This window comes from Zingiber officinale, chromosome 6B (assembly GCF_018446385.1).
Source record: "Zingiber officinale cultivar Zhangliang chromosome 6B, Zo_v1.1, whole genome shotgun sequence".
NCBI classification, from domain to species: Eukaryota; Viridiplantae; Streptophyta; class Magnoliopsida; order Zingiberales; family Zingiberaceae; genus Zingiber; species Zingiber officinale.
In genome coordinates, this window is record NC_055996.1 from 96,975,789 (window position 1) to 96,991,207 (window position 15,419).

Genomic DNA, 15,419 nt, shown 5'->3' on the forward strand with positions numbered 1-15,419 from the left:
TACCTAGAGGCATCAGATAATCAAGGGAACAACACTCCTACACGACAATCACGTGGGAGTATTGGGATTTAGTTAGACTTTCTACATTACATAACGATAGAAGATTTGAGATGAGCAATCCATAACACATTGAGCAATATTACAATGAAACTAAACCCCTAGAATACTCCCCTTAACCAGTTTTCCTCAAAGTTCTCTTCCTCTTTTTTTACTTCCTCAACTTTAGTTTGTAGGACTTCAATCAACATTCTGATTGTCTATATAATTCATTATGTAAAGTTAACTATTTCTTAATCAACAGTCCCTGTGGGATCGATATTTTTATTATTTGACGACAACTGTGCACTTACGGAATGTACAACAGATACTAAGTAAAACGAGAGGTGTTAGCATTGCTTCAAGTTTTTCGCTGCAAATCAAGTTCAAAGAAGCGATCGAAGCTATTCACCTCATCTAGCTCTCTACATGTCCTAACAAATGGTATAAGAGTGAGACCTCTTTTCATTAGACTAATCACCGAAAGAAGCAACAAGCTAAAGGAAGAAGAAAAAGTTGAAAGTTAGCCTTAAATTTCAACAAGTCAAAGATTTATTATCAAGGAGCTCAACTTCAAAATGGATTTCCGAAATGGATTCAGATATGGCATCCAAGCACCTCCACCATTCGAAATGGGAAGCTTCGATCTTTGGAAGTCAAAGGTCAAAAATTTCGTAGAGCAATGATTTGCTTTAATGGAGGGATTTCAAACTCCAACAGATAGTAAAGAGAAGCTCCTCAAGAAAAAAAAAATTGAGGAGTAAATCAAGAGATGTGAGGCTAATGGCAAGGTAACCAAATTGTAGGTTAATTTACTACCAAGCAACATCTTATGCAAAATTAGAGAATATCAAGACGACAAGGGGCTATGGAGCAAGTTGACAAAGTTTCATGAACATCCAACCTTAATGCAAAATGAAGTCAAATCCAAAAAAGGGAAACTCATTAGATTAAGAACAAGAGGTTTTGGAGGTTGAGAGATGCTCAACATCTGAGGATGAAGATGAAGAAGAATCCACCTCAAGGATTGAGAGGGAGAGTTCATTGACACCGGAATAAGTAGAACCCTTAATTTCAGGAGGCAATGTGGAAGAAGAGGTGCCACACCTACAAATTGTAAAGGTATATCAATTTCAATTAATAAAAATAAAATTATATCATATGATTTCAATGCAGGGAAAAATGACATTATAAGAGCAATTGTCAAAAATTGGTCAAGAAAATAGTTCAAGTGATACCCAAGGAGAAGGAGAAATCAAAGGAGGTCTACCTCATGATACAAAAGGGAAATGAGCATATTGTGTGCTTCTCTTACAATCAAGGAGGGCATTATTAGAATCAATATCCAAAGAAAAGGAATCCAACAAAAAATAAAGGAGGAAACTTAAGTCAAGGGGAGCTTCCAAGGGCAAAACTAAGGTACCATTAGTTAATGGTACTTATTTAAGTCATGATAAAATGCATGCTAAAAATAACTTTTATGATTTTAGAGCATGTTATCATGAAAATAGGAAGTATGACAATCCCATGGAAAATTATAGGTCATATTATGCTAGAAGGTAAAAGAAGTTAGAAAATAATTTATGCAAAAACTCTAAGAATGTTAGATTTATGCCCAAAAAGAAAAATATCCAAGGCATTCATAAAAAATCCAAGTTTGAGGATTTAAGGATAGAAAATCAAGTCTTAAGGTCAAGACTTGAGAAATTAAAAAGGATCCTAGAGAAAAAGATAAATAATATCAAAGGGTTAAAGAAGCAAAATCTAGGTCAAAATAGACAAGAATGATCTAAGGGCAAGAGAGGTTTGGGATACAAACCTAAGTCTAAGGAAAATGTGTCCTCATACTATAGAGTTTCATATAGCTATAGAACTATCCCTAGGTCTAGAAGTGTAACGACCCGCCTTCTACTGACTAGGCTGTGAGGCCGATCGTTACATTAATCTGTGCTAACTATTCCAAGATCATCATCAAATCTAGGTGCGGAAGCTGTACTAATGAAAATTTTGCTAAACTGTCAAGTTTTCTTGGTTCTACATGTATTAAGGGGTGTAACTAGAGCATACTTAACATATACTACATCCCCTATGGTCAAGGAACTGAAATAAACGTTTTCCAGCTATTATCAGACCTCCCAATCGATCCACCGATCGATTGGAATGGTTGAATCGATCCAGTGATCGACTCAGCCGGTTACTGTATGCGGGACTTGGGTCGGATCGATCCAGTGATCGATCCAGCACGCTACTGTGCTCAGGACAATATTCTGGATCGATCGGCTGATCGATCTAGACTGGTCAATCGATCCAGTGATCGATCCCGGAGCTCTCTGTTCGCGACAGAAACTGCTGGATCGATCTAGAAGTCTACTGTTCGCGGAACAAATTGCCCAATCGATCAGCTGATCGATTGGGAACCCCCAATCAATCCACCGATCGATTGGAGTTTCTGATTTTGCAGCTAAGCTCTGATTTCAGCACTTGTTCGTGCCAAAACTTCCCATATCAATTCTAAACTAAATGTAAAACATTCTAACATCACACAAATAGTATTTTAAGCATGATAGGGTGCATGACTAACTAATTCATAGCAATTAACATACTAAGGTGCAAAACAATAAAATGCTAAAAGGTTCTAATGCTTAAAACAAGCTTGCTGAAATTCCCTAAGATCTTTATTCCAAGTTCCTGCCCACACACATCTTCGTAGCATTGTCCTCCAGCCTCCGCTAGTCCATCTTCCCTTTACCTTTATCTGCAGTATAAGGAAAATAGTATCTGTAAGCTTGAGAGCTTAGTAAGAAACCATCTACCTCATTAAAACATGCATTCGATGCAATATGCTTTTGAAAGAATGCTATTAAAATCATATGCTGAACTTGAGAAACATGGCATACTGAAATCATTACACATGAATACTAAAATATGGCATACAGGTTCATAAGATATGGAAATCAAAACTGATCATAAGACTATCACATGCTTCCATAAGAAAACTAAACAGAGCATGAACTGAACTAAGATGATGTTAATCTATTGCTAGAATTATACTACTTTCACATAGCTATTTTGTGAGGTTCTGAAAACTATTTACATAGTAAGTGAAAATACATAATCATGCTGCTGTTGGGCCCGACAACTGTACTTTGCTGTGCGCGCATCCCTAACTAGGCCCGGGTTTGCAAGTCCCGAATTTAGTAGGGTTATTAGGTTAGCTGAACCTAGGGACGACTATGGGAGCCCAACCCAATGGATATCTAATCCAGTACAGTGCCACTGAGAAAGTAAAATACTGAACATAGCTAATAAATTCTCGTCTTGCATTCACTAGGTTGTCTAAACCTAGAACTAGGTTATCTAAACCTAGAGGCGACTGTGGGAGCCCACCCATGGGACATCTAGTCCTGAAAAAAACTGGAGCAAGACTCAATAAGCTATGAAATGCTTCTATTGCATTTATCTAAGCCACTAAAATGCCTAAGTTGCATTTTTCTGTGCTAAACAACTTAAATCGAACACTTGGTATGCGCTAATTCGCATCCTTTGTGTCGGTAGTCTACATATTACTAAACTAATACATGAAATTCACACGAGAGCTACTTATACTGCAGGTGAGGGGTTTCTTACCTCCTGCTCGAAGTTTCTTACGATTCTAATCGCTAGATTTCCGGTGGGAAAGATCCCTTCGACGATCTCCTTGCGTCTATGTGTTCCTCTCGCGGAGAGGAGCGTCCTCGTGCCTTTGACGTTGCCGGAAACTACTCCTATGGCCCTAGGGATGGAACCCTAGGTCTTCCTTGTGGTTGGCGCCGAAGGAAGAAGAAAAGGGAGAGGTACGGCATGAGGTTAGGGTGAGGAGGAGAAGTTGCCGATTAAAAATTCTATCTCCCCACTTATTAATTCCTATTTATATTAAGGAATTAATTCGCCTAACTCCAACATAAATATAATTGATTCCCTTTCCTTTCAGCATGGCCCTGCTGGGTTCACTTGGTTACTAGAGTCCGCTATAAGTCGTAGGACCCAATAGGTCTCGGGTTCAATTCCCGTATAAGCTATTTTCGTTTTCTATTTATTTTTGCTACTTCCGTTACTCTAAAAATTCTGTAAAAATATCCTAAAATTCCAGAGAAATACTAGGATATTTCTAATAATTATTTTGAGAATTTTCGGGTATTACAAGAAGTCAAGTCAAGATTATAAGGAAAGTTACCTCTAGAGTTGACTTTGAGGATACTAGTGTGACTAACGCTTCTAAGAAGCCTAAGAAAGTCATTAGAAAGATTTTTAGGGAAGTTATCCCTAGAGAGTACCTAGAACACCCAAGGAGCACCAATAGATTTTGGATGCCTAAGAGTATGTTCTCCACACACTAAATGAGCTTAGAGTGTGTCAATTCTAATTGGAAGGATAGTGAACCCAACAATGGTGAAGTTGACACTTTAGGAAATTTTCAAGGAATTGCGACACCTTGAAAATGAAAAGCTGATCTTAGTCTTGAAGAGTAAAAGTATGTCAATCAAAATTTTGAAATATTGAGTTTGGTTAAATTGACACAAATAGGATAGAATTTAAAGGAATGTCAAGTTAAGATTTTAGCATTTTCTAAGGAGATGAGGACAACTTAGTCTTACTTTGACTTAGCAATTAATTGATGATATTTAGATAGAAAATCTAGAAAATTTTCTTGTGCTATACTTGCCATATTTTGTATGCTCTATCACATGCCATGACATCATATTATACATTCATATTATTTTAAAAAATGCTATATGTCATGTTATACATACATAAATGACACAAGATTAAATAAACATAAATTAAAGAATAAGAGGCACAAGATTTATTTGGTTTATAATCGGGGAAGTTGCTAATCCAAGACTAAGCTCACTAAATGACTCTTTCGTTGAAGGCGGAGTAGTCTTTTACAGACGTTGAAAGCTCAAAAAAGAAACTACATAAAAAGAAAATGACAGTACAGTGTTCGTATTCAAGTGTTCTATTGAATCTCGAGTCTCAAGCTTCCTTTTATAGCTTCACTGGTCGAAATTGTTGGATCGAGTCGCACGTGAGAGGGGGGGTTGAATCATGCGGTTTTCAAAAACTTATATATATATATATATATATATATATATATATATATATATATATATATATATATATATATATATATATATATATATATATATATATATATATATATATATATATATATATATATATATATATATATATATATATATATATATATATATATATATATAAAAGACAAAAGACAAAAGTGAAAAGTAAGTAAAAGACACAAATGCAAGCAATTTTTACTTAGTTTGGAGTCTTCGACGACTCCTACTCCAAGATCTAGGTGTCGCGGACCTATCAATGGGTAATCTACTAAATGCCTCTTCTGAAATTGCTGGAAGAGGAGATCGAGTACAAAAAGATCGGAGAAGTGTAACACACTACAATTTCCGTTTGCAGAAATTAAATGTTATACAAAACTTTAGTTATCAAACAATGTCTGAAGTTGGTCAGCTCGAACTCAGTGTTTGGTCAACTTCTCAGTGACAGTCGGGTATAGCAGAGTCATAATAGAGTAGCAGCAGAAAGTCAGAGTCAGAAAACTGTTTGGACGCGCAGAAGCTCGTATATCAGTTGTGTCTAAAGCTTGGGTCGAGAAGCTCTTATAAGGGTTGTGGAAGGTGCCTTCGAGGATCTTGAAGGCACTTCCAACTTGAGAAATCTGTTGGTGCGGGAAGCATCCGACGATCAAACCTAAGTTTTGATAATGGCAAAGGATTCAAAGTTAAGGTGTGTTATTATCTAACATGTTGAATGAGTGTTTCAGGAAAGTCCTAACTGCGGTTAGGCAGGTGAAAACCCTAGGGGGTGGTAACCCTAGGTCCTAGGGGGTGGTAACCCTAGGTGAAAAGTTCTGGTGTCGCGAACCAGGTGAAAGACTGGACTAGCCGAGAAGCGGATGTCCAGCAGAAAGTCCGGAAGCATCGAGTGCTGAGCAAAAGTCCAGTCGATCTGGAGGATCGCACTGGCAACAGGTAATTCTCCTGAGTGGAGTAGGTGAGGACGCATTCCCCGTAGAGGGAACAATAGGCGTCGGGTCGACCTAGGGTTTCCGGTCGGAAACCCGAAGTCAGACTCGGGCAGTCCGAAGACTGTCATTATCACATCTATTATGTTTTATGTGCTAACTTTGTGCTGCAGGGTATATTTGGGACTAATGTATCTTGCAGAGACTAAAGTGCAAAGATTAACCTCGGATGAACAATGTCCAAGGCGCCTCCATGGAGCTTGGAGGTACCTCGGGTGCAAAAGCTGACCTGGCCGCGAAGCAAGGCTGAAGGCGCCTCGGTTGGCTATGGAGGCGCCTTGGAAGGTGCCTTGAAGACCTATGAAGGCGCCTTCAAGGTGATAAGCGCAGAATGGTCAGCGCTCATCTGCACGGTGGACTCAGAGCTATGGAGGCGCCTTTGGAGGCTTTTAAGGTGCCTTGGATGCCCTTTATAAGGGGTCTTTGAGCAGCAGTGAAGATCAATTTTTGACAAGCTTTCCTTCTGCTGTGTGCTGCTCAAGAAACGACTCTAAAGTGTTGTTGCAGTCGCCGACAACCCGAAGCTTCAGTTATTATTTTGTTGTCGGTATTATTTCAATTCCAGTTGTACCTATTTCCTTGTACTTATTCACGATATTTTAGTTGTTGCCCACGGAAAGCGATCAAGGATCGCGGGCCTTCGAGTAGGAGTCGATCTAGGCTCCGAACGAAGAAAACGACTGTGTCTTTGTGTTTGTCTTTATTTTATTTCCGCTTATTCCGCTGCACGTTTTAACTCCGATAGTTTTCTGATAATCGAAAAACGAAATAGCCACGAGCGCTATTCACCCCCCCCCCCCTCTAGAGCTTCTCGATCCAACAAAATCTTATCTCTGTTGGAGTGTATACTGAAAGCCTAAGCTTTGTAAACATTCATTATGTATAAAGAATCACATTTGGTCAAATTGTCTACATTTGTTTGTAGTTGTTCATTTAATTTATATTGTAGATAACATAGTATGTGGTGTCACATGCAGAAGATGATGTTATCAGTACCTTATAAATTATAAACAGTAGCTCACGACCAAAATGGAAAGGAACAAACCATTAGAAGGTCGTAGTGTAATTAGGTATTAGTTTATCTTGACTATATAATTACACTAGTACACTCAGAGTGTATTGAGTAGGACCATTTGAGGTCGTTTCTTTTATACTGACTTTATAAAGGAACAAAGACCTCGGTTATTATGGAAGTGTGTACTCTTAATCCTAATATAATAACAAGCATATATATTTGATATTTATTTCTTTAATTTATCAATGGGTGAGATTTAGTTCGATGAATCAATAAGCCCGATAAGTTGGGAAATGATATCACTTATAGTGTGTGTTGTTGATTATAGAAGGAAACTGTATCCTAGAGATACTAGGTTGATAATGTCCTCAAGAGGAGCTCATAAGGTGTCACGCCCCAGAGGAGTCCCTGTCCGAAGAAATTTCGGCAGCATCTCCCCTGTACAGCGGACAATCTAAAACTTTTCTACATCTCATATACCTCAGCCACATGCGGCTGGAATAATAACAATAAATAAAAACACAATCCACACAACCATCCACGCAGTTATATATAATCAAACAAGGTAGTAATACTCTGACTCGAAAACCGCCCTACTCAACTACACTCGTAAAGCTCAAAACCGACGAACTCACCTCTTCTGCCGTCCAGGCAGGCATGTAGTAGAGTAAATCCAAATCATACCAAAAGTCCATCCAACGGAAAGATTCCATACAATATCCATATGTAAAGTCCAAAACAAAACTAAAACAAAGTCTGATAGCGGAAAGCTAAAATAAAACAACAACTCAAAAACTAGCAGAGGAGTAGCACTACGTGCTGTGGGGACCAGCGACTGGAACTTCCTCCTGACAGCATCAACCTGAAAGTAACAACAATGGAGGCGGGGTGAGTCCAACACTCAGCAGGTACAATTGATATGCAAAGTAAAGAAACAACACATAGCACTAATCATGCGTACAGTCTCCTGATAAGAAAGATAAAAATGCATCTGAAGTAAACAGGAGAATACTGTACTAACCAGGTCCTGAGTATAAGGTCAAACAGTCCGAGTGGTATAGGGATCCTGTATGCATGTCAAACATAGGTATCCAAACAATATGCAGCATATAAATGCAGCAACCACAAACACAAGCAATAAATGCATCATGCATATGATGCCAATGATGCGTCCTGGTCACCCCTGACGCCAGTCGATCATCTCATACAAAAGTGAGGCCGAGTGGATAGGGCAGTGACAACTGTGCACTCTGTCGTCACTGACCGAGTGGACGGGATGCTGTCGGAGTACACCTATCCTCCTACCCCAAATCATAGATGGGGAGCGCAATGCTCTCAACTCCCGGTACACGATGACGGGAGGAATCCCTGTCGCCAACAGTGTCACACTACCCATGAGCGGACCAACGTGCCTAACAGAGTCCCTGCCGCAAACACTCTACCCGAATCGACCACTAACCCATGAGTGGTGGTGTGTGCGAATCCATGTAATGCGAGATGCTCAACAATAATGGAGCGGACTATCGCACAGCATGCAATCATGCAAATGATGCATGACAATAACCATATAAACATCCTGACCTAATCCATATATATAGAAAAGTGCACCCTAGGTCAACGAATCATATCGAATCAAAGGTACACAGAAGGTATAAAAACCTAGGTCCTGAACATGGTGAAGCATGGTATATCACTACCCCTATAAGCATGTATAGACAGGTAAAGTATACATGGGATGCAAAACAAATCAATCAATCAAACATGTATCAAGATTTGGGTAGTGATTAACCGAAACAGATAAGAAACACAATTGATGCAATATGTTAATTTCATTACTATGCATATCAAAGACAAAAAGTCAAAAGTACCCGCCTCCGATAAAATGGTCCAAATCTGACTCCGAGATACTCGTCTCGCGTCAAAGTCCTGTAATATTTATAGTTTCCAGGTTTAGCTAATTTCATATAGATAAAATAGCTAAATCAAATCCACGAGAAGCTAACATAAATCCAACAATTAACTAGGGTTAATTTACCTTAACCCTAATCATACCATCAGACCAATTCCACACCTAATCCATTTTCACATGATTACACCTCTACATAATCAATCACCTAATTCAAATGCATAAGAAATTATATATGTACCAATTCCTACCTAAATCAACATGTATCATAATCATGTTCCTTACCTAGATTCACATGATCATCTAACCAAATCTTCCAATTCAGAACATGATCTACAACAAGTATTCAAATACATCTAATCCTTACCTCACAACTGTAAAGATTCTGTCAACAGCACAATTGGAGATCGACTTGTCGCTGCTAGCAACACAATAAATTGCTAACTCGTAGCCGTGCTTGTTGATCCACACCAGGTCTGTTGCTGCCAGCTTAAATTTATTGCTGCTGGAACTCTAATTGTTGCTGTCGGAACACTGCACAGCAGAGCCCTTCCTCACTGTTTCCCCCTGCCTCTCCAATTTCTGGTGACGAGATCAGAAACAAGGAAGAAAATCAGTACCCAAGAAATAAGAAGTCACCACCGTAGATCAAATCCACAACACAGCTTGGTATAGCCCTTACCTTCAAGGTTCGGCTAGGGCAGAGGCGACGGGGTGGAGAAGGTCGGCGGCACTACGGATGGCGACGCCGTCGGGTGGAGAAAACACGGCTGAGAAGATGACTAAGGCTCAGCGAATCAAAACGGTGGCCGGTGACAGTGAGTTGCAGAGGTGCGGCAACGGCTGTAAAACCCAAAACTAGGGCACAGAGAGAGAAAAGACTCGAGCACTCCCGCGATGGTCGGCGCTGTGCTGGCGTTTTGTGCAACGGCGGCACGCTGCAGATCTAGGGCACCGCAGAGTGAAGAAAAGGAGAAAAAGGGTCAGCGTGTCGCGTGCTCCGGGAGGAGAGGAAGTCGGCCGGCTCTTGCTCAAACGCTGGCGAGGAGGAAGAAGAAGCTTGGCCGGCGTTCGATCGGAGAGGAAGAGGTAACCGCCGGCGTTAGGAGGTTAGGGCACGGTGAGTTCGGCGGAGGAGAAGAGAAATGGCACGCGGGGAATAAAAAAATAAGGGAGAAAAGAAATAAGAAAGGAAAAGTAAATAAATAAAAAATCAATTTTCCTCACTTAAATGGGTAGCCTAAACAGGCTTTCCCCGGAACCCAAATTTTATCCCCCGTTAACTCGCTCATACAAGCTCCGAAAAATTTCCGAAAAATTTCCAAAAATTCCGGAAAATTCCCTTGTTAATATTCGCCTATTTTCCGATATTTTACATAAGGATTGTCATGTTAAACCCTGCAGGTGGACCTAGTCCGACATGACAATAAGGTTGAGTGGTACTACTCTTGGACTTAGATATTAATTAAATGAGTTGTCAGTAACTCACTTAATTAGTGGACATTCGATATCTTAAACACAGGGAGACTAACACACTCATAATAAGAAGGAGCCCAAAAATATAATTTGGGATTGATGCGGTAGTTCAATAATAGTTCTCTAGTGGAATAAATTATTATTGATAAAATTAAGTTGTGTGTTCGGGGCGAACACGGGATGCTTAATTTTATCGGGAGACCAAAACCAATTCCTCCTCTCGGTCCCTATCGTAGCCTCTTATTTATAGAGTACTATACCCACCTATACCCACCTTCTATACCCACCAATAGGGGGCCGGCCAAGCTAGCTTGGGAACCAAGCTAGGGCCGGCCTACGTATAAATTGGGGTGGCCGGCCCTAGCTTGAACCCAAGCTAATGGGGGTTGGTCAAATTAAATTAAAAAAGAATTTTAATTTTAATTTTAATTTTAATTTTTATTATGTGGAAGAAATAATTTATTAAAGAGAATTAAATTAAAATATCTCTATTGTAAAAGATCTATAAAAGATTAAAGAAAGAGATTAGATCTCTTTCCTTATTTGTAGATTGGTGAGATGTTTTATTTTCTTTTTAAAATTATTCACATGTTGATAAAATTAAAATTATGGAAATTTATTTTTATCAACCATGAAGAGATTTTAAAAGGAAATTTTATTTTTTTAAAAAAATTTCCAAAGACAAATAAGGAAGTTTTAATTGTTGATTAAAATTATCCTATTTGCTCTACATGAGGTGGCCGGCCATTAGAGATTAATTGGGGAAATTTTATTTTATTTTTCTCAATTAAATCATGTCAAGGGAATTAAGGAAATTTTATTAAATTTCCTAATTTGCCTAGGCCAAGGAATATAAAAGAAGGGGTGAGGGTGCTTTCACAAGACACAACCTCTATTATTTTCTCTCCCTCTTTTCCTTGGTGTTGTGGCCGGCCATCATCCTCTCCCTCTCTTCCTCTTGTGGTGGCCGAATACTTCATCCCTCTTGGAGTTCTTGTGGTGGCCGGATACTACTTGGAGAAGAAGAAGAAGAAGAAGGAGAGAAAGCTAGCATCTCTTGGAGCTTGATTGGTGTTTTGATCTTCTTCCTTGGTGAAGCTTCCTTATTGTTGGCCGAACCTAGCTAGGAGGAGAAGAAGGTGGTTGGTGATTTCTCATCTCGGAAGATCGTTGCCCACACAACGTCCGAGGTTAGAAGAGGAATACGGTAGAAGATCAAGAGGTCTTTCTAAAAGGTATAACTAGTAATTTTTCTTTCCGCATCATACTAGTTATTTATGGAAATAATACCAAATACAAGAGGCTTACGATTCTAGATTTTCGAATATGTTTTTCGATGTTGTGTTCTTTTATTTTTTCTTTTCCTTGTGATTTGATTGTTCTTTTCGATTAACCTAAAGTTATTTTAGGAAATTAAATACTAGCTTTCCATAAGAGGTTTTGTCTAGTCGGTGGTGGTTGCTCCTATATCCAAGAAGGTCATGTGCCTCACCACGTCAGTACTGGGAACCAATTATGGAAATTAATATTTAATGGAATTAATAACTTAAGGTGACTTGGGTCGAACGTGTTAAGTTCCGCAGGAGATCCAAGTCAAAACCTAAAAGAACAAATAGATTAAGTTTTGGATCAAATGTGTTAAGTTCCGCAGGCGATCCAAAATTTAATTTAAAAGAACACATGGTAGCTAGGAAAAGGTTCAAACCTTTGTACAAAATTTTTGTACAGTGGAACCTCTAGGTTTTCCGAGTAGCAACCAACAATCTCGGCTTTGCTGTTCCTTATCTGCGACGAGGTCCAAGATCTATCCTGAGGAATACGCCTTCCATAGCACTAAAGGCGCCTTCCATGAATAGTAGGAAGGTGTATTCCTTCACCTAGAAGGCACCTCAAACATTATTCACCCGATGCCTTTGTGCTCCTTTTACCCTGCAAAACATGTTGATCTAATAATACAAGGTGTACCCTGCAAAATAGATTTAGCACAATCATAGTAAAGAGTAGTAATTAGATCTTGTCTCCCCAAGACTAGGATCTAGTCAAGGTCTCGATTTAGGTTTCTGAAATAGACCTAAATCGGATCGACGCCTAGTGTCCCTTCGAACGAGGACGCGTTCTCACTTAGTCACTCTCCTCAAGTGACTTATCTCTACTTACCAGGTGTAGAGTTACCTCTAGAATCACACATTCGGACTTCGACAATCAGACATCCGATCTTCTCCAATCGGGAATCACATATTCTGATCTACTAGAATCGCACATCCGGTCTTCTTCAATCGGGAATCACACATCCTGATCTACCAGAATCACACATCCGGTCTTCTTCCATCGGGAATCGAACTTCCTGACTGCCAATCAGAAATCAAACATCCCGACTAGACTTTCTTCCAGTCAAGAATCAAACATCCCGACTGTTAATCGAGAATCAAACATCCTGAAACCTGCGCACTCGGTAAATGCGTTAGATCAAGATAATACCTAACTTAATTCATTTATCATTTATCAAAATCTGAGTTAGATCGTTAATACAAATTGCACAAACAATCTCCCCCTTTTTGATGTAATGACAACCTGAGTTAAAGTTAGGAAAAAATATATGTAAAACTAAAAAAATAAAACATATAAGACAGTTAGGTTTTGTTCTATCATTTTTAGGGTTAAGTTCTTCTGATTTTCCTTATTTTTCTAACTTAAACCCCTAACCCTCCTCCTTTGATATTCATCAAAATAATGTGAAAATAAGTGAATTAGAGTGTGAAACATGTAACAAAGTAAGCATGGAAAGTAATAAAACTTTGACAAAATAATTATAAAATTTTCAAGTTTATTTAAGGGAGGATTAAGTGTAACTAATTTCATTTGCAAAATAATTTTATAAAACTAACTTTTTGTAAAATAATTTTTAAAGTAGCTTTCAAGATATTTTCAAAGCTAAATTTTACAACGCTGGATTTTGCAAAACAAAATTTTCCAATAGTTTATAAATTATTTTTTGGCACGAGGATTGACTGGATACTTGGCACGAGGAAATACAGATAGGTCAAAGGGATTGACCGGACATCTGGTGGAAGTCCAAGTAGGTCAAGGGAGTGACCAGATACTTGACATGAATAGAAAAGTCCAAGTGGGTCAAAGGGATTGACCAGACACTTGGTGGGAAGTCCTAGCAGGTCAAAGGAGTGACCAGATGCTAGGCATGATGTACCAACAGGTCAAGGTTGACCGGATGTTGGTTTGAGAGGCTTGGAACTTGGTTTTGGGCAAAAACCAAGTGTTGGATCGATCAGTGGATCGATCCAGGAGCTTGATCGATCAGTGGATCGATCCAGGCCTTTTCTAGCGAACAGAGAGCCTCTGGATCGATCCGTGGATCGATCCAGATGTCCCAATCGATCAGAGAATCGATCCGGACGATGCTGCTTCACTGCGATAAGCGTTGGATCGATCCGTGGATCGATCCAGGCGTTACTCCAGAGCACAGAGGCGCTCTGGATCGATCCGTGGATCGATCCAAAGCCTCCTCGATCGATTGGAAACATTCGAATCGATCGGGATCCGACCGTTAGCGTCGATAAAGGCCGCAGGCGCACGATTCCTTCGGCATCGCTTCACCGATTAACTCCAGATCTTTCGCCAGCTCCTCCACAGCACTCACAAAGCTCAGATCGTCAGTTCTTGAAGGATCTTGGAAGTTCTCCAAGTCAAGAGGCGGATCAAAGCCAAGAAGAGAAGCTAGGGTTAGGGTTTTTGTACTCATTGTAAGCTTGTAAGCTTGTATTTCTTGCATCCTTTCCCTCTCTTCTTGTATTGAGTCTTGTAGGGCTTCTCCGCCCTTGGTAGTTACTATAAAGGAGAGTTTTACTAGTGGAGGGTGTGTGCGTTGGTGTGGATCCTTGGACTAGTCACCTCTTGTGAGGTGGATACCAAGTAAACCAATCGTGTTAGCGTGTTTGTATTTGTTTTTTTGTATTTCCGCTGCGCATCCTTGAAGAAACAAGCAACGCCGAACGACGAGCACGCGACGAGCTATTCACCCCCCCCCCCCTCTAGCTACTTTTGGTCCTAACAAGTGGTATCAGAGCCAGGCCGCTCTTCACCGGAATCATCACCGGAAGGGTCGAGCATAACAAGAAAAGCTAGAGGGCGAAGAAGTTGGAGCAAATTCATCAAAGTCAAAGAAATCAAAAGGCTCAACTTCAAGATGCAATTCCAAGATGGACTTGGATTTGACACAAGGGTGGCTCCACCATACACTTCCACGAGCTTCGATTCTTGGAAATCAAGAATCGAAAACTTTCTTATGATGGAGATAGAGCAATGGTTTGCTCTAATGGAAGGATTTGAAGCTCCAACAAACTCGAAGGGCAAGCTTCTCAAGAAAAGCAAATGGAGCTCGGAGCAAGTCCAAAGGTGCGATGCAAATGACAAAGTGACCAAGCTTTTGGTCAATTTATTGCCAAGCACCATCCTTTGCAAAATTGGAGAATTTGAAGATGCAAAGGAATTATGGAGTAAATTGGCCAAGCTTCATGAAGAGATCCCCTCCACTGTACAAGAGCAAGAAGTATCCAGAGAGGGTGACTCTTTGGAGCAAGACCAAGAGGAGGACTCCGAGGTTGAGAGATGTTCAACCTCCGAAGAAGAGGAAATCCAAGAAGCTTCATCCTCAAAGGAATGCAACGAAGGGAACAAGGAGGGAGCATACTCCTTGTTTCATATTCAAGATGATGAAGCCTCCACCTCTAGGATTGAGGGGGAGCAATCCTTGGTGACGCCGGATCAAGAAGAAGGAGAAGCTTCTACATCCGGGTCAAGAGACAAAGAGGAGGAAGAAGATTCTACCTCCACAAGTCAAGAAAAATCAAATGGAGGAGAATCAA

General features: G+C 39.9%; 1 long non-coding RNA gene across 1 annotated transcript; it reads right to left on the reverse strand.

The window, feature by feature from the left end:
* Positions 1–9,029: 9,029 nt before the first annotated feature.
* LOC121990453 lies at positions 9,030–9,838 on the reverse strand. The gene is made up of 3 exons (XR_006114600.1): positions 9,746–9,838; positions 9,431–9,645; positions 9,030–9,083 (listed from the first exon to the last, which is right to left on the reverse strand). It is a non-coding gene; the product is annotated as an uncharacterized LOC121990453 (long non-coding RNA).
* Between the last annotated feature and the right edge of the window lie 5,581 nt (positions 9,839–15,419).